Source organism: Sycon ciliatum, chromosome 7, assembly GCF_964019385.1.
Source record: "Sycon ciliatum chromosome 7, ocSycCili1.1, whole genome shotgun sequence".
In the NCBI taxonomy this organism is placed as follows: Eukaryota; Metazoa; Porifera; class Calcarea; order Leucosolenida; family Sycettidae; genus Sycon; species Sycon ciliatum.
Genome location: NC_088649.1, coordinates 21,639,323 through 21,656,304, shown reverse-complemented (window position 1 = coordinate 21,656,304; position 16,982 = coordinate 21,639,323). Strand labels below are relative to the sequence as shown.

The 16,982-nt window shown below is 44.9% G+C and overlaps 1 long non-coding RNA gene across 1 annotated transcript; it reads right to left on the bottom strand.

Moving 5' to 3' along the window:
• Positions 1-4,754: 4,754 nt before the first annotated feature.
• LOC135820957 (uncharacterized) lies at positions 4,755-15,428 on the bottom strand. Its single transcript, XR_010554225.1, has 3 exons — positions 15,319-15,428; positions 5,329-5,427; positions 4,755-4,871 (listed from the first exon to the last, which is right to left on the bottom strand). It is a non-coding gene; the product is annotated as an uncharacterized LOC135820957 (long non-coding RNA).
• Positions 15,429-16,982: the final 1,554 nt, after the last annotated feature.

The following is a 16,982-nucleotide window of genomic DNA, read 5'->3' as shown; positions in this document are numbered from 1 at the left end:
TGCACGCAGGCACTGCACTGGGTTGCAACAGAAAAAAGACGCGCTGCAAGCGTGCCAAGCAGGGAGTGAGTACAGAACGCGTACTAATGCCAGTCATGGCAACGGAAGATAAAATTATGGAGATCGACCCGCGCATGGTTCGATCGAGAGCAGAGTACGAAAAAAGCACACATTCAAAGTTCAAACTATGCAACAGAAGCAGAAGAGGAAAACGAAAATGAACACTTGTCGTGAAGTGCTTCTGTCCAAGGGTGCTTGCACCCGACGGGGTGACAGCGCCCCTAGTCAGACAATACAAGGCAAACGAAATAGAAATTAGCTGAGTCACAGCGCGGGACTCCGAAACGAAAACCGGTGAGTATGTAAATATTAATTGTTTCGTACCTGCTGTACAACGTAACAATTCGTAACGTAATTTCAAACTAGCACTCGTAGAATTGTAGTGCGAATGTGCCACTCGATTATAGTAACAACGACAAAGAGATACTCTTCTAAACATGACTAAGCCAAATCTAAACCGAATTTCATAATCGAGACACCAAGCAGGTAGCAGAGTATCCCCAGCTGTCGGCTCAAACAACTCTCAACTCTCTACGTTGATGTTTACACGATTAAGGGGCCGTCTAGGGTTACCAATAGTTTTTGCAAAACGAAAAGTATTAGTACTTTTCAGCACCCACCCACCCACCTTTTCTGCAGGCTAAACGAATTCCAATAAAATAGTGATGTCAATTTTCGACACCCAGAAATAACTGGGAATTCTCCATCTGCATTCAATAATTATTTTCAAAACGAAACTCCTTGAAACCCAGCCACCCCAAAACGAAAACGTTTCGTTTTGAAAATACTATTGGTAACCTTGTACAACGTAACAATTCGTAACGTAATTTCAAACTAGCACTCGTAGAATTGTAGTGCGAATGTGCACTCGATTATAGTAACAACGACAAAGAGATGCTCTTCTAAACATGACTAAGCCAAATCTAAACCGAATTTCATAATCGAGACACCAAGCAGGTAGCAGAGTATCCCCAGCTGTCGGCTCAAACAACTCTCAACTCTCTACGTTGATGTTCACACGATTAAGGGGCCGTCTAGGGTTACCAATAGTTTTTGCAAAACGAAAAGTATTAGTACTTTTCAGCACCCACCCACCCACCTTTTCTGCAGGCTAAACGAATTCCAATAAAATATTGATGTCAATTTTCGACACCCAGAAATAACTGGGAATTCTCCATCTGCATTCAATAATTATTTTCAAAACGAAACTCCTTGAAACCCAGCCACCCCAAAACGAAAACGTTTCGTTTTGAAAATACTATTGGTAACCTTGTACAACGTAACAATTCGTAACGTAATTTCAAACTAGCACTCGTAGAATTGTAGTGCGAATGTGCACTCGATTATAGTAACAACGACAAAGAGATACTCTTCTAAACATGACTAAGCCAAATCTAAACCGAATTTCATAATCGAGACACCAAGCAGGTAGCAGAGTATCCCCAGCTGTCGGCTCAAACAACTCTCAACTCTCTACGTTGATGTTTACACGATTAAGGGGCCGTCTAGGGTTACCAATAGTTTTTGCAAAACGAAAAGTATTAGTACTTTTCAGCACCCACCCACCCACCTTTTCTGCAGGCTAAACGAATTCCAATAAAATATTGATGTCAATTTTCGACACCCAGAAATAACTGGGAATTCTCCATCTGCATTCAATAATTATTTTCAAAACGAAACTCCTTGAAACCCAGCCACCCCAAAACGAAAACGTTTCGTTTTGAAAATACTATTGGTAACCTTGGACCTTTGGCCACTAAGCTCCATTGGACTCTTCTTATTATCGTAACCTTACTCATTTGGATACTATGAATCAAAACAATGTGTAACATACCTTTGCAGGATGTGCCGTCACCTGAAAACCCAGATTTACATGTGCAGTTGTAGGACCCAACCGTATTGGTACAGTTAGCATTGGAGCTGCAATTGTGAGTCTGATATAGACACTCATCTGCATCTAAACCACAAGCCAGGTTTAAACACAATGACGTGAATCATAGGAGGGACCATACAATCAATACGGCGAAACGTACGTTGTGTGAAACAATTTGGTTTCGAAGTCAACTTGTCCACAATACTGTCATGCATGAGGAGTACTGTCAGGTAATGGCGTCCGGTTTTGTACAATTCGTTTTGCAAAGCGTCCCACATTTTGATTATCTCTCATAATGCTGACCCACCCAAGTAAGTTGGTGTGGTGTTTGCCGCTAATAATTGCAGTTGGACCGAATTGTCATGTTAGAACCGTCATGATCCTGTGAAAGTCGGCATTCTTTGTTGCCGCGGCACTTAGCTTGTGTACGTTTTGTTATTTTCTTGTTATAGTCGTTGATAGTTGCTTCAAAACTCGGTTCGATGTAATTTCCTCTATTTTAAATTATAATATTATACCAAAGAAAAGGCCCGGGGAGTTATTATTACGTGAAGTGCATTCAGCATAGCTGGCCTCAAGCGAAGGTCCCTGTACTGAGCCCTGGCTGCGACTGTCAATTTGTTTAGTCTTTCCCGGTTTTATCTGTACATCAAACCGTGTAATCACTTTATTAGTTCGAATTACATCGCAATGTTGAACTCGAGAGGGAGATACCTAAGTAACACATAACACGTAACACAATTAGGTGAGACAGTTAAAATTATTGGGAATGAACACTAAAGGCGTGCAGGAATGGACATGGATGGAGAGATGGAGAGCCAAGGATTAATTTATCAAAATAAATAAATAATTGAATGCAATGTTATCGCATGAGCTGATTGTTTAGTAACTGGTGGTGATATTGGACATTATATCGTAATGTGTAGTTTCTTGGTCGTTTTATTTTTATAAACACTAAAGGTGTATGATGTATTGAGTTGAATGTCGGCACTGCGATGGCCGATATGTTGGTAGAATCGCTGAGCCCCTGAGCGCCCATATCAAACAACATGTAACCCTTTAGATGTTGTCAGAAGCAGCAACGCGCCTACGTCACCAGCGTGGCAGACCGACCGACAAGAACACAGCTGGCCCAGTTTCGATCACAGGGGAGCATATCTTCTTCGTCGTTGTTTGCGCTGTGCCCGCAAGTGCAGTCACCAATCTCTCATCAGGACTTGAGGACAAAGGATTGATATAGAATGCATCCGTAACTGAGCCAATAAAATACTTGAAAGAGATCCCCGTTAACGCCCATTCTGGCTGCTTGTTATCTTATTAGAGTCGTGGACAGTTACTTCATAACTCGTTCCAATGTGTTTTCTTCTGTTTTAAACAAAACCCTGCCACCAACTTGTTCTCTTATTCTTGCTCCTGAGTGCCAGTGCTTTGGCCGAGTGGTTGTGGGCTAGCTTGCGAATCATATTGTCCAAAGTTCCAGACCAGCGTGGAGAGCAGGAAGCGTGTACAGTGCTAACAAATGCGGTGGTGCATGCAGAAACAGCAAAATTTTATGGGAGGGTATAGAGAATACAATATTGGTTGAGGAGCAGCTATGAATACACAGCAAACATTGTGAATAAGGTCCGTTGGATTCCTCACATTATGGCACCTTTCTTCACCTTGGGTGACTCGAATAAAACAAAAGTTGCAACATACCTTTGCAGGATGTGCCGTCTCCTGAAAACCCAGAGTCACATGTGCAGTTGTAGGACCCAACAGTGTTTGTACAGGTAGCATTGGAGCTGCAATTGTGGGTCTGATATAGACACTCATCTCGATCTAAACCACAAGCCACGTTGAAACACAACATGCACATCATGGTATGGAAGAATTTTCAAGTCACACCAAGAGCATGAACGTATTTGCCTGCAATACAGTAAGTTAAAAGGCCGTGTCTGTACATGATGTCTAAATTACAAAACGGGAGCATTTGTAACCCGGATACTCTCCGCACACAAGACTCTCAAAGTACATGTTTGTTATTACGTAAGTTATCATCAGTGTTCATCGTCAGCCAACTCAGTTGCGGAAAGGCCAGCTAATACAGGAGTCGCGACAACCATAGATGCCGTTGTGGCAGGGAAACTAGCTTCCTCCGGCTGCTCAGCAGAAGTCTCGAGACGGGATTGATGCCCCTCCGACAACAAGGAACACGAGAGACCATTTGGATTCAGGTACTGCGGACCCGGCCGGTGAACAGCAATGAAGCTATAGTCCAAGGCTTGCTCCACCTACCGAGCTTTGCGGCCACGTGTTTCCTTAGCGGACATTAACGCAGTGATTGGAGTGTAATCGGTACGGTCAACGAAATTCCGACATAGCAAATAGTGCTGGAACTGATCGGCAAAGTGCACAAGGGAAAGCGTTTCCCCGTTTGACACATTATAGTTTCTCTCTACCTTCATCAATATCCGGCTGTTAAAGGTAATGGGGGTGTTCCTCGCCACCGTGAATTTCACAAAGGACAGCTCCATTGGCCACTTAGTTTGCATTAGAATCTAGAACAAGGCTGTCAGACGAGACAGAAAAGTCAGGATACGCTAAACACTGGGGCTGTTGTAGTTGACCGCTTCATAGGTGTCAACGCCGCATTACTACTCTTAGTCCATGTGAAGCTGGCACCCTTGCCTGGCAATACATTCAGTGGAGCGGAGCGCTGAGCAAAACCAGGGATGAAGCGGCGGTAAAAACCCGGCTTTACGCCAGAAACACATGTACATCTCGTATAGACTGGGTACGTGGGTACCTCGAATAGAAGCCAATTGTAACATACCTTTGCAGAATTTGCCGTCACCTGAAAACCCAGAGTCACATGTGCAGTTGTAGGACCCAACAGTGTTTGTACAGGCAGCATTGGAGCTGCAATTGTGGGTCTGATGTAGACACTCATCTCGATCTAAACCACAAGTCACGTTGAAACACAAGACGCATCTTATTGTAGAGAAGAATTTTCCAGTCACACCAAGAGCATGAACGTATTTGCCTGCAATACAGTAAGTTCAAAGGCAGTGCTTGTTCGTGAGGTATCAAAATACCAAACTTGGCCAAAGCTATAACCATCTAAGGCATGGGACCAAGCTGACCCTAGAAAGCCAGTGACACGTTTTTCACTCCAAATGCAGCTCACAACATGCGCCATACACATTGATGACACAAATGTTGAGGTCTGGAAAAAAGGTGTGTGCGTTTCTGGTTGCACAAGTTTTGAATCCGTGTGACCACACACAACATCGCAAACGTGGGTCCATTGCATGAACTTGACGTGTATCTCCCACTTTTCTGCATCTCTTACATGGAACTGAGCCTCCTCACTGTCTTTGTGGAGTAGGTACAAGTCCTATTCCACTACTCACCTAGGCAAGTGTAGTTGAACAGATAGCCGGCACACAGAGAGCAATTGTCCAGGGAGGAAATGATGTTACACTTTTGCTGGCAAGTGGCCTCAGTCAGATCTATGTGAGAGAAGACAAAACAAATTCAATTGTGTACACACAATCACCTTTGCACTCAGAGCAAGTAACGAGAGAGTGCTCGCCGGAACTGAATTCAGAGCCCTGTATAATAATAATTATTATTATTACGTACAGACTAGAGACAAACCTTTATTTTTTAATCAATAGAGAGGTTCCGCATAACGTTATTACGATCTACGGAAAGTCTTACGTAAACTGCATGCGCCTCTGGGTTCCGCCATACAGAGTTTTCAAATCACGTAGCTGCCCTTGGCAACTTCGTCATAAATTTGTACCGCAATCCACTTACGGACCAGCTATGTTATCAGAGCCCTATTTAAGTACTCTCCGTAGACAACTTTCCGTAAGTGGAGTGCAAACTCGCAAATTCACGGTTTTTTCCGGCCGCTAACGTAAAGTTGCTCAACTTTACGTAGTGCTGAACCTCTCTATTATCAGTTTAACATCACTAAAAGGTGCTACCCACGCTGATATCCGCACGTGCGGATTCTGGACTAGGGCTCAAAATGTGATCGTTGGCGTCTGGGTATTCCACCCCAATGCGGCTTCGTACAAAACAAGCCCATATCTGATGAACTCCAGGCACTCGAGTGCCGCAAGAAGAGCAATTACGGGAAGCGCATATACAACAAGGACCGTGGTTTATTATTTTGCTAATCTTGCCCAGCTAACAACCCACGGCCCCTGCCGCTTCTTGTCTTGCTTAGGGCAACAATAATGTGCATTCGTGGATCATGCTCGGGCCAGTGAAAGGGAAAGTCCGCTTAGCATTTCAAATTGGAGGGTCCGTAAAAATTCACCTCGGGCAAAAACACGCTATCAAGAACAAGCCCATATACAGTACACACAAAGTGTCCCTCATTCACAACTTGATGATTATGCCAACATTTGTCATTGTTTGGAGTAGGAGGAGGGGCATCAGTACAAGGGGCATCGTCATGCTCAACGCCGGTGCGTTAACTCTCCTTGTACGCACACAGTATTTCAAATTGTTCTTCATTATCCATGATGCTAACTGATCACAGGGTCCGGTAAACGTCGCGTGATAATGTATGAATTCACCCATGAGACACACATCCTAAAATACCCCTACGGGATCATACTGTTAGAAGGGCTACTAAGTCTTTTAATTCGTCTGGCAATACCTAGAATATTCAAGAACATCATAATTCACTTTCAAACCACATCCCAGACAATCTTATTAATACCACACCCACCACTTTAAAAGCACTTACGTCGCGGAACGGCACTTCAAAACCACTTAGACATTAACCCAGTTACATGTCACCTGGCCCACTTAAAACACTTCAGGTTTCAAATGGCCACTTTAATTAACAAACCGGAGTTCAAGTACCCATTCATAAGGTCAAGTGGGTTCAACTTCGCACCAGAACCCCCTTCGCCCATGCTACTTGAGATTTGAATCGAACAGCCATGCCTGTGGTTCAAAGAGCCTGCACTGACGTCCAGTCGAGCAGCATCAGCATCCGAAACATGCCAAACTCAAACCAAAACATCAACATGTGGCACGCCTCTGGAGTCCAAGCGTGTCGGTGTTGAACAACATTTAGGGCACTAGTATCACTCTTCTATATGCTGACGCCTCTGCTCTCCAGAGATCTGATAACTATATCAGCCTTGTCTGCAATAGGTGCTGCATCTTCATCAGTCGGAAACGCGGCTGCGCTCACTCATGACCAGCCGGGGTGGCCATTTCTTCAGCAGAACACCAAAGTTCTCAGCACAAGACCGAATTCATGAAGGTCAGTCATGGCTGCATCCTCACTCTCACAGTTACATGTTCGGGTTCGCTTGTACCACCTCTTATCGCAGCATTTCAAACCCAAACTGAAAAAGTCGGTGAAAAATTGGAAATTGTAGGAACAAGTTACGCGATCGAGTCCACCAACTAAACCCGATTTTGAACAGTCAGACGTGCACAATCTAGCAAAACACTGAAAAGGAGTACTGCTATATTCCACAGCAAGAAAGTCAGCTCCAGCATTGGTTGATAGCGCCATACAACGGCCTTCCAACTTGGAAGGTCCACGGATATTTGTGCTAATTCCAAAGAGGGTTTTTTCCTTGGCTCACCATCTGAGTTTTTTTTTATATACCTGCCCGAAACGAGAGAGCTTGGAAGCTCAGGGCCCTACGCTATGTTTTTTTGCCTTGATGACCTAGACAAAAAAAAGCTTAGGGATGTTAAATTCTTTAAAATTTCCTCTTTTTAAAAGACATAACATGGGATTCGAACCCGCACTATCGCGCGTCCTGCATGCATCCCCCGATACACTTCGCATAAATACTTATTCTTCCAAGTTGCTTTACGTTATGATCTTGCATTTGAAAGCCCTATTTGAATATGCACTGTGGCCAGCCGTCTTTGATGGTACGGTACGGTACGGGATAGGTACGGGATAGGTACGGGACAGGTACGATCGAGGGTAATACGACACCGTCTTCCGTACCGTACCGTACCATCCAACACAGCTGGCCACATACGAGGTGATTTGTAAAAAAATTACATGGCATATTATTTTACAAATCGAGTCAAATATCATTGTCGAGGGCGATTGCATTCTTCCCATGAAGTGTTTTTGTTAGTTCGACAGACAAGTGAGTTGCCATTATATTGTAGTTTGTAAGCAACAGCAGCGTTTAGCGTAATTGTCTTCTTCCACAGCCTTGTGAGATATCCATCATGGATCGAAATTCGTGAATTTGTGGTCAGTAAGGTAAAATATCCCTCAATGGATGCTTGAAGGACGTCCAAGAGCCAGCAAGCATATTCTACGGCAGGTGGAAACCCTAGGCTGGTCACCGATGCCAGCAATGAGTCTGTCACACCGTCAAAGTAGCAGGGCTGAAGAAGAGATTAGCCAAAAAGGTGAAGGTCAGAAACTGCAATTTTGACAAAAGGTGTCTTTCACTCAACTATAATGAAAGGTGATTCAAATCCAAGTCCGAAGCTGCTGATGCTTATGGCATACAGGTAAATAATTAGCTATTCAGTAGGTCTACGTATGAAACTCAGCTTGCTACCTCAGAAGTGCTGGTAGAGATTCACGATGGCAAAGTGCAAATGCAGGAAATGCGGCATGAACGTATGTTGGGTGTTGAAGGCGGAGCACCCATTGAGGGTGGTCTGCAGTCTTCTTCCAACACAGAAGTATATGAATCAGGTGAAGGAGTCACTGCACTTGTCTTGGAGAGTATGGACGCCCCGACATTGTCAGTATGTGCCGGTTAAATGCACTGTGGCCCAGATACACGAAGGCACCCTGTCCTGGGACGGCTGACGCGCATCATGGATGGTATCTTCGCTTAGTGTGGTTATTTCACGCATGACGATGCACTGCAAGTCGAAAGAAATGGAGCAACAAGATAAGGTCTGCGTGCTCATGCTCTACAATGCCGGCAGGCGGTCAAAGATATCCTCCCGTTTTGAACCGCAGTTAACGACGTACAGAAACCAGTACGTTGGGCAACCTGCAAAACCAGTCTGCTTTCTCTGCATGTGACTTGCTTCAGATGTATCTTGATTTCCCATTGCAAGCTTATTGACACATTTAGGTCATATTTGTTGATGTTAGACCCCATTTCACCGACTTGATAAAATTTTGTACACACTTTTTCTGGGTGAAAAAATGCATGCAAAGCAACCCCACACTGTGTCTCTCATGTTTGTGGTGTTCGATCAAGAAGTCCACACGTGGATAGAGGACACAAATAGTGACAGAATGAGACCATCCACACTTCAAAACTCGCCAGGGTAACGAAATGACAGCCTTTTTTACATTCATGTAAAATTATTACAACTCACCTCGTACAGCTGCCCGCAATATTCAAATAGGGCATTCAAACGCAAGATAATAACGTGAAGCAACTTGGAAGAATGGTTATGAATGCCAAGTGTATGGGGAATGCATGTAGGGCGATAGTGCGGGTTCGAATCCCAGGATATGCCTAAAAAAAATAGGAGAATTGAAAATTTTATAACATCCTATGCTTTTTTGCCGCCAGATACGGATAGCGCCAGGCGTGACACAAACAAACACACAAACAAATACCAAATTAAAGCTGTGTGGACCCTGGCTAGCGCCAGACGTTACTGAAGTAACGTCTTCTGCATAGCTACGGGAATAAATACCCCCTTTATTCATTCGACTCTGTCAGTTGAAGTAAAGTCAAGCCAGATAATCGGTAAGTGAGCCTCCGCCAGCGCCAAAGAAGCATGGGCTTCATCAGGAGGATGCAAATTTCAAACCAAAATTTATACGACTGAGCAGTACACCTCGTCCAAAAGAATCACGGCTAGCCTAGTATCTCGCTTGCTGGAGCAGGATTCATCTCTCGGCGAGTATGCGACTTAGCTCCGAATGGTAAGGCGACGACTTGTGCTGAGATGTGGAGCCCGGCTGTTGGTACTTTCTGCGCTTGTTCGTGTTTGGTTTCGCTTTACATGTATATTACCAGGGGTGAAAGTTGGCGCTGAGATCCCGAGTTCGAGTACTCTGATTTTCTCCAATCGCATATTGAAGTGTTCGAGTATTCTTCATCTCCTAAAAATTGCACACCAATCGCCTTAAAATCGCATGATACAACCCGGATTGAACCGAGTAGCGGTCATTTTTCTCGAGTATATTGGTTGGTGGGTCATTTGGGCTCTCTCTCTACTTGTGAACAAATATTCACGTCACAGTCTGCAGATCAATATCTGCCGACTGCTTCTCTGAAACTGCAGATCCCGGAGGTAAATGTATGTACCATGTATGAACAGGTACTCTGATTTTTTCCGAGTATGAATATTATTTAAAAAAAAGTTTCACCCTATATATTACTCAGTATGGCATAATTGGACATTGTTGGAACATTCTTACCTTGTGTGTTTCACTATCTGCAAGGTGGTTCCTCTGCTTCAGTTTTCGTTCTACCTCTCTGACAAGGGCAGCAACTACCCGTCTGGTGGGTGCCAACGTCCTCTGGCAGTTTCGCTGGAACTCTACAATACATTCTTGTTCTTCGGTAATTGCAAATCCGCCTTTTAAGTTCTTTGCGGCTTGAATTATTATTTATTTGTGCTGTTTCTTGCGGCACTCGCTTTGCAGTTTTGACCTTTTTGCATGTCCGCGTGTGTACTGATAACATCATGCATTATTTTCTATAACGTGTTTTGCTTTGCCCATGTTGTTCAAGAAGTTTGAACTGTGCTCGCTTGCCCTATTTCTTTGCTTGCTGTTTTCTTTGCCAATCAAGCCAGAGGACACAACCGCGTCCTCCTCCTTGGCTGTGCGTCCGGAACGGGGCCGTGTATGTGCCCAGCCCTCCGTTCATTTTTTTCTTTTTGGGTAGATTCTTCAACGGAGTTTTGAGGACATGTTTGTAATACAGTCTTCGCAATAGATCGATGCCTCCAATGGTGGTCTCACTTTGCTCGGATCACCTAGAGCTGGCCATGCAGCTGCATACTCCCAGCGGAAACTGATTCAAACTTCTCAAAACGGAGGGTTGCAGTACTTTCTGGACACAAATTTAAAAACGCAAATTAATCGTAATCGGTAATCTAAACGATTGCTCGATCGTTAGAGTTATCAAACGAGTAACCGATTATTCGGTATAATCGTTTCAGCCCTACTCATTTATGTGTATAATGGTGCGTTCGTAAATCCTCTCCGAAAAGTGGGAGATTTTCTGAAAGGTTCGGGAGCTGTTTTATATCCTCTCCGTGTTCAGGAGACTCTCCAAAGCTCTTCAAGCTCTCCAAGCTTCAGAGGTGACTGAAACTTGAAGATACCCGTGGTTTGGGATCAGCGCATGCGAACTGCTGCTAAAAGCCACGTGTTGATCATGAGTGCACGCATTTCCTTTTTTTGCATACGCATATGTGCATACTATATTCATAAGTCGAGATCCCTTTCGTGCCTGACATGTGCAAAATATCTCCGAATTCTTCCAGACCCGTTTTGGAATTATACCAGTTTCTCCGACTTCTCTTTTCATCTTCTCCGAGAAGCTAGAGAATAAAAGAACACATCCTGATTATTTATCTATCTCCCATAAACGGATTCACAACTGCCTTTATTCTGCATTTTGGTACACTGTTGCATGCGGGTGTATCAACGCCCCTTATTTGTGCGGTAGTTCGTACGCGTATTGGTATTGGTACACACTGTTGCAAGTGGGGTCATCAAATTCGGGGTCATGGGCTTCTATGGCCGCAACTAAAATATTACCTCTACAGCCTTGCTAGGTCTCTCGCTCGCCTTCCACCCTTGAGGCGGAAGCTTTGGCTTTCGTCACTCTTGCCTTGTGCTCTCTCTTTCTCTCTATCTCTCTCTCTCTCTCTATCTCTCTCTCTCTCTCTCTCTCTCTCTCTCTCTCTCTCTCTCTCTCTCTCTCTCTATCTATCTATCTATCTCTCTCTCTCTCTCTCTCTCTCTCTCTCTCTCTCCCTCTCTCCATTCATATCGTCTCTTGATTGAACAAATTTGCCTTCTTGGCAAATGTAAGTAAACCTTAATGCCGGTGTGTGCGTGCGTGCATGTGTGTGTGTATATACTTCCTCCGCGTCATTAAAATTGTCGCTTCGCACATCGCAATATTTGGGACTTGGCTCGTCTTAGTCAGACTCTCGGAATCGCTGTTTTCTGTGTTCGAACACTGGTGCGACCCTTCCTGCGCAATGTCTACTTGTTACTGAAGCCGTGGTGGTCTCAGACTTTGTCGGAGCTCTCTTCCGCACCAAGCAAATTCATCGCGCTCCGCACTATTCCGCCCCAGAGCGCATTTCGTTTTCTGGAGTTCGTGCCGTCCCACATGGTTCGAGTGGGCATTTATCAAGACTGCAAGCTCGGGTATAAGAATCCTGGTATCTCTCCTGAATACAAAATGCAGTAGTTGACGATGGCAAGAGCAAAGTAGTCTCAAATTCCTAAAATGCGCTACTTGTGGCGTATGTTGCTGCGAAGGCAGCAAGTCTGAAAACACCAACAAAATCAGCGAAGCGCTTGCCAAGAAAAGAAGGTGCGAAACTGCTTACCCTGTCCCGCTGGAAGGTCGTTACAGTGTACTTGAAAAATGCTAGCTTGCCTTCATCGCCTTCATTGCCTTTATCGCCTTCATTGCCTTCATCGCCTGCCACCGGGAGGCATGGATCGCTTGAAAACTAAGTTTCTTGACCTGAATTTGAACGCGCGTCTTCTTCAGGGTATTGTTGAGTGCTGAAGGGTCTGCCTCAAACTCTGATGAAGATGTCGACCTTAGCTGCAAGTGCGGCGAAGCGGGAGGCCACAAACTATAGCTTGGTCCGTCGACAATGCTCTGCCTCAATTTCTAGCTGATTTCTTAGCCCTTCGAGTGGACAAAATAAATTCGAAAAATCGCTCTGGGAAGCGACAATTTTAATGACACAGAGGAAGTATGTGTGTGTGTGTGTGTCTGTGTGCGTGCATGCGTGCGCGCGTGCATGCGTGCGTGCGTGTTTTGTGTGTGTGTGTGTGTGTCCGTGGAAAAAATGTGAAAATAAAAAAAAGGGATTCACTGGCCAGAAAAAGTCACTTCAATCAGCTGTGTGGTGGATACCAGGCTAAAATTAGTGGCGGTCAATTCATCCGTTTTGCAAGCTGTTGAATGGTGTAATCCCAGCACAAGTTGCTATGCGTGCGTGCTTGCGTGCGCACGCGCGTGTATGTGTGTGTGTGTGTGTGTGTGTGTGTGTGTGTGTGTGTCTGTGTGTGTGTGTGTGTGTGTGTGTGTGTGTGTGTGTGTGTGTGTGTGTGTGCACCTTGTCCTCACCCACTTACTGAGGTGTGGTGAGCCCATAAGTGGAATCATTGTCAAGTCCACCCAGAGTTATGGGGATTTCAGGGGCGTCGGCCGTTGTGCAGTTCAATAGCCACTTGAGTCATCTTTCTAAGATTCCTTTTGAATCTCTCTCCCCGCTTCTGGGGAGACTCGCGTGACCAGTCATGGCAGTGAGCAAGTACAGTACAGTACAGTCAGTGTGTGTGTGTGTGTGTGTGTGTGTGTGTGTGTGTGTGTGTGTGTGTGTGTGTGTGTATGCATGTGTGTGTGTGTGTGTGTGTGTGTGTGTGTGTGTGTGTGTGTGTGTGTGTGTATGCATGTGTGTGTGTGTGTGTGTGTGTGTGTGTGTGTGTGTGTGTGTGTGTGTGAGTGTGTGTGTGTGTGTGTGTGTGTGAGAGAGAGAGAGAGAGAGAGAGAGAGAGAGGGGGGGGAGAGAGAGAGAGATATTTAAGGGATGTCTAGGTATATGCGAGTGCATGCGTATGGGTAATTCTGTTGGTGGACTCTCTCCAAGTGGTCACCACTGCATTATTTTGCGAGTAAGTTAGTTCATGTCGGACCGCAGCGCTGGGGTCTAATCCTGGGCCGACCGGTCACGGCATAAGTGTGGGTTACCGAGGGAACCTTTGAACCACCATGGAAGTCTATGTCAGATTCACTTTGCTCGGATCACCTAGAGCTGGCCATTTTCTTGACCTAGCCTCAGGAAAGGTTGAATCCAGCTGGCTGACCTGCCACACCCTCAGCCGTCATGGCTTCACGCTCACCAATAGACACTTCCGGGATGGCTTGTGCCTCCAGTACTCCTGGACACATTCTCCGCTCCCAAGCCTCTGCGTATGCAACGAGCCGCTGAAAGCCAGTCACATCCTGTCGTGCCTGTTTGGTGGCTTACCGACGCTGCGCCATAACGAGGTGAGGGACATCACCGCCAGAGCCCTGAGGCAGGTCGCTCATAACGTAAGCCTGTCATCGGCTGACGTCGAGCGCATCTTTATCGATGTAAGGGTGTTCAACCCTTTTGCGTCTACGAAACGTGCGCCTCCCCCGCTGCTATCTACAGACGACATGAACAAGAAAAGCGCGGGAAGTATGAAGAGCGCGGACGCAAAGTCGAGCATCTCTCCTTCGTGCCGGTTGCGCATTCGGCCTCTGGTGGCTATGGCAAGCATGCCGATGCTCTTTTCTCACGAATAACGTCTCTCCTGGCTGAGAAGAGCAAGGAGCCATACGCCGGGTTGTCTGCTTAGCATGGTGGCAGGATCCCTAGCACCACCAGTACAGACCCCCGATGATTATAATTTTGGTTATTGCTGTAATGTTAGCAAGTATTCATAGATTAAGAGAATGAAAAGGGGGAAGTCTGAGGGAAATGGTTGATTTTCACCGCCAGGACTCGGACCAGGGACTTTCATTGCTGTAACCTTCCAAGTCGAAGGGACGTTGGTTAGCTCTATTGAGCAGTGGTCAAGCTCACTCTCATGCATTGTAATTTCTCCGGTGACGTTACAGTGCACTGCTAGCTTGGGTGAATTTCACTTGCTGTACTGATCATCTATCACTGTAACATGCCCCCGCAGTTTACTGTTGTTCTGTCCACCAACTCTTCACTCTCTTCCTTAAGTGTAAATATTGAATAATGTAAACAAATCGTCAACAAAGTGAACGTAGAGTAGCAATTCTACAGTCACAATAACCAACAACAACAACAACTAAAACAGACAAAGCGGAGAAGCCGTAGAAACACTGCCATTAATTTTTGTTCATACCATCGTAATGCGTGATGTACTCTATTTCTATTCTTCGCGTTTTATAAATTTAATATTTTTTTCACTAGTTTGAGGGAAAGATACAAACGAGAAAAGTCTGAAGAAAAAAATTGACTGTCACCAGCAGAACTTGAACCAGGACTCTCATCCCTTGTTCGTTCTTTCAGTTGGAAGAAGGTTTCCAGGATAATCTGTTTGCAGTAAACAGACCGATAAGTGTACTACAGGAAGGGAATGAGTAAAGTTCAACACTATGCGCAGGAATGTGTGTTGCCTTTTAAAAGGGGTTACTTACTTGCAGAAACATAATTCTTTACAATAACTCCTCTTAAGATGTTGCCTCTTGAATAATCTGTAGGGATCTTAAGAGCGCAAAGGCGAAGATTGAGTGATACTCCATTGTCCATATATCTGCATATATGGAGAAATAGTACAAGATGCAGGAGACAACTCAAGTCATGTAAGGCATGGATAGTGTTATGGTTTTCATTGCAGATGCCAAACTTGTCACCTTCTTACTGTTATAAACTTTAATATTGTCACACAGTTTGTCCATCACTTGGCACTGGTAGTGTAGTAGACGGACTTTCTACCGTATCATACAGTATCATACCGTATCATACCGTATCACACCGTACTATAACGTATCATACCGTATCATACCTTATACTCTTTCCCGTCAAAGATGAAGAATACAACGTCGTTCTTATTAACAGGTGCCTTGTGCTGCACCTGACGTTCGAGGCTGTCCTTCTTTCGCTGTTTCAGCACTCCGTCTGTCAAGCGCAGCACTCGACATGTGCGGCTGAAGAGCCCCGCGTGCCGCTCCTCCTGCGTTTTTGCATCGACATAAAATGCAGATAGCAGGGGCGACGGAACTTCACTACTGATGGTTTTCCAATCGATGTTCTCCTTTCCGCGTCCCTCGCAGAGCGGACGGAACATGCGCAGCCATAATCCGTGGCACTGCCAGTGTTCTTGGAAACTGCTGCTTGAATAATGGCATCGTGATTCGTGGTCGTCCTCAGAAGAACTAAAGAAACGTTTGGGAGTCGATTAAACAGGCTCGTGCTGATTCATTTTACTCTTACTTTGGAAAGGAGACGAACTCTATGGCTCTATTGAGCAAACGGTTCTTTTACAGAGCCCGCGGTGAGATCTGCGCGCGGTAACGGTCACTAGCACTGTGAGGTTCAAACTAACTTACTAACTTGGCGCATAGCTGTTACTTCCGATGTAACTAGTACTTCAGTACTAAGCTGAAGTCACAAAGAGTGTGTGATGGGACTGCACTGCATGCACTGCACAGAGTCAGTGGTAGTCTTGTACTTGATCCGCACAGGTTGGTGAAAGGAAGACTCATCGAGCCATGGTTTTGGGTTGGAATTCCAATCTCTACCCTTGTGGGGGAGAGGGGAGTTTGTATATCAGCTCAGTATAAGCATAATATAACCTACTCAGTTGATTTTATGGGAAATATAAACCAATATACAGGTTTATATTTCCCATATAATCAACTGGTTAGGTTATATTATGTACCGGTACATACCGTATGTACCGTATCATACCGTATGTACCGTATCATACCGTATCATAGAGTATGTACCGTATCATACCGTATGTACCGTATCATACCGTATGTACCGTATCATACCGTATGTACCGCAGTTACAACAGGTAGTTTGTTTCCTGTTGCACCTTCTGATTGGTTCTTTATCTGTGTTTCATTCTAGATAACCTGATACATGGTAGGTTTGGGTTGGATTTTTTCTGAAGTACTTGGAACTGAGTTTGAGCTAGCTTGGAACTGTTGTAGGATAGTGTCGATCAGATAAAAAGTGTATATTTAGTAGTCAGCAGATTATTTTTCCGGGCCTCTCCACGAAATGATGGCAATGCTTTCCTTAGAAAGGGCAAATTACATGTAATTTACAGTAAAGAGTCCATTATTGTATGTAA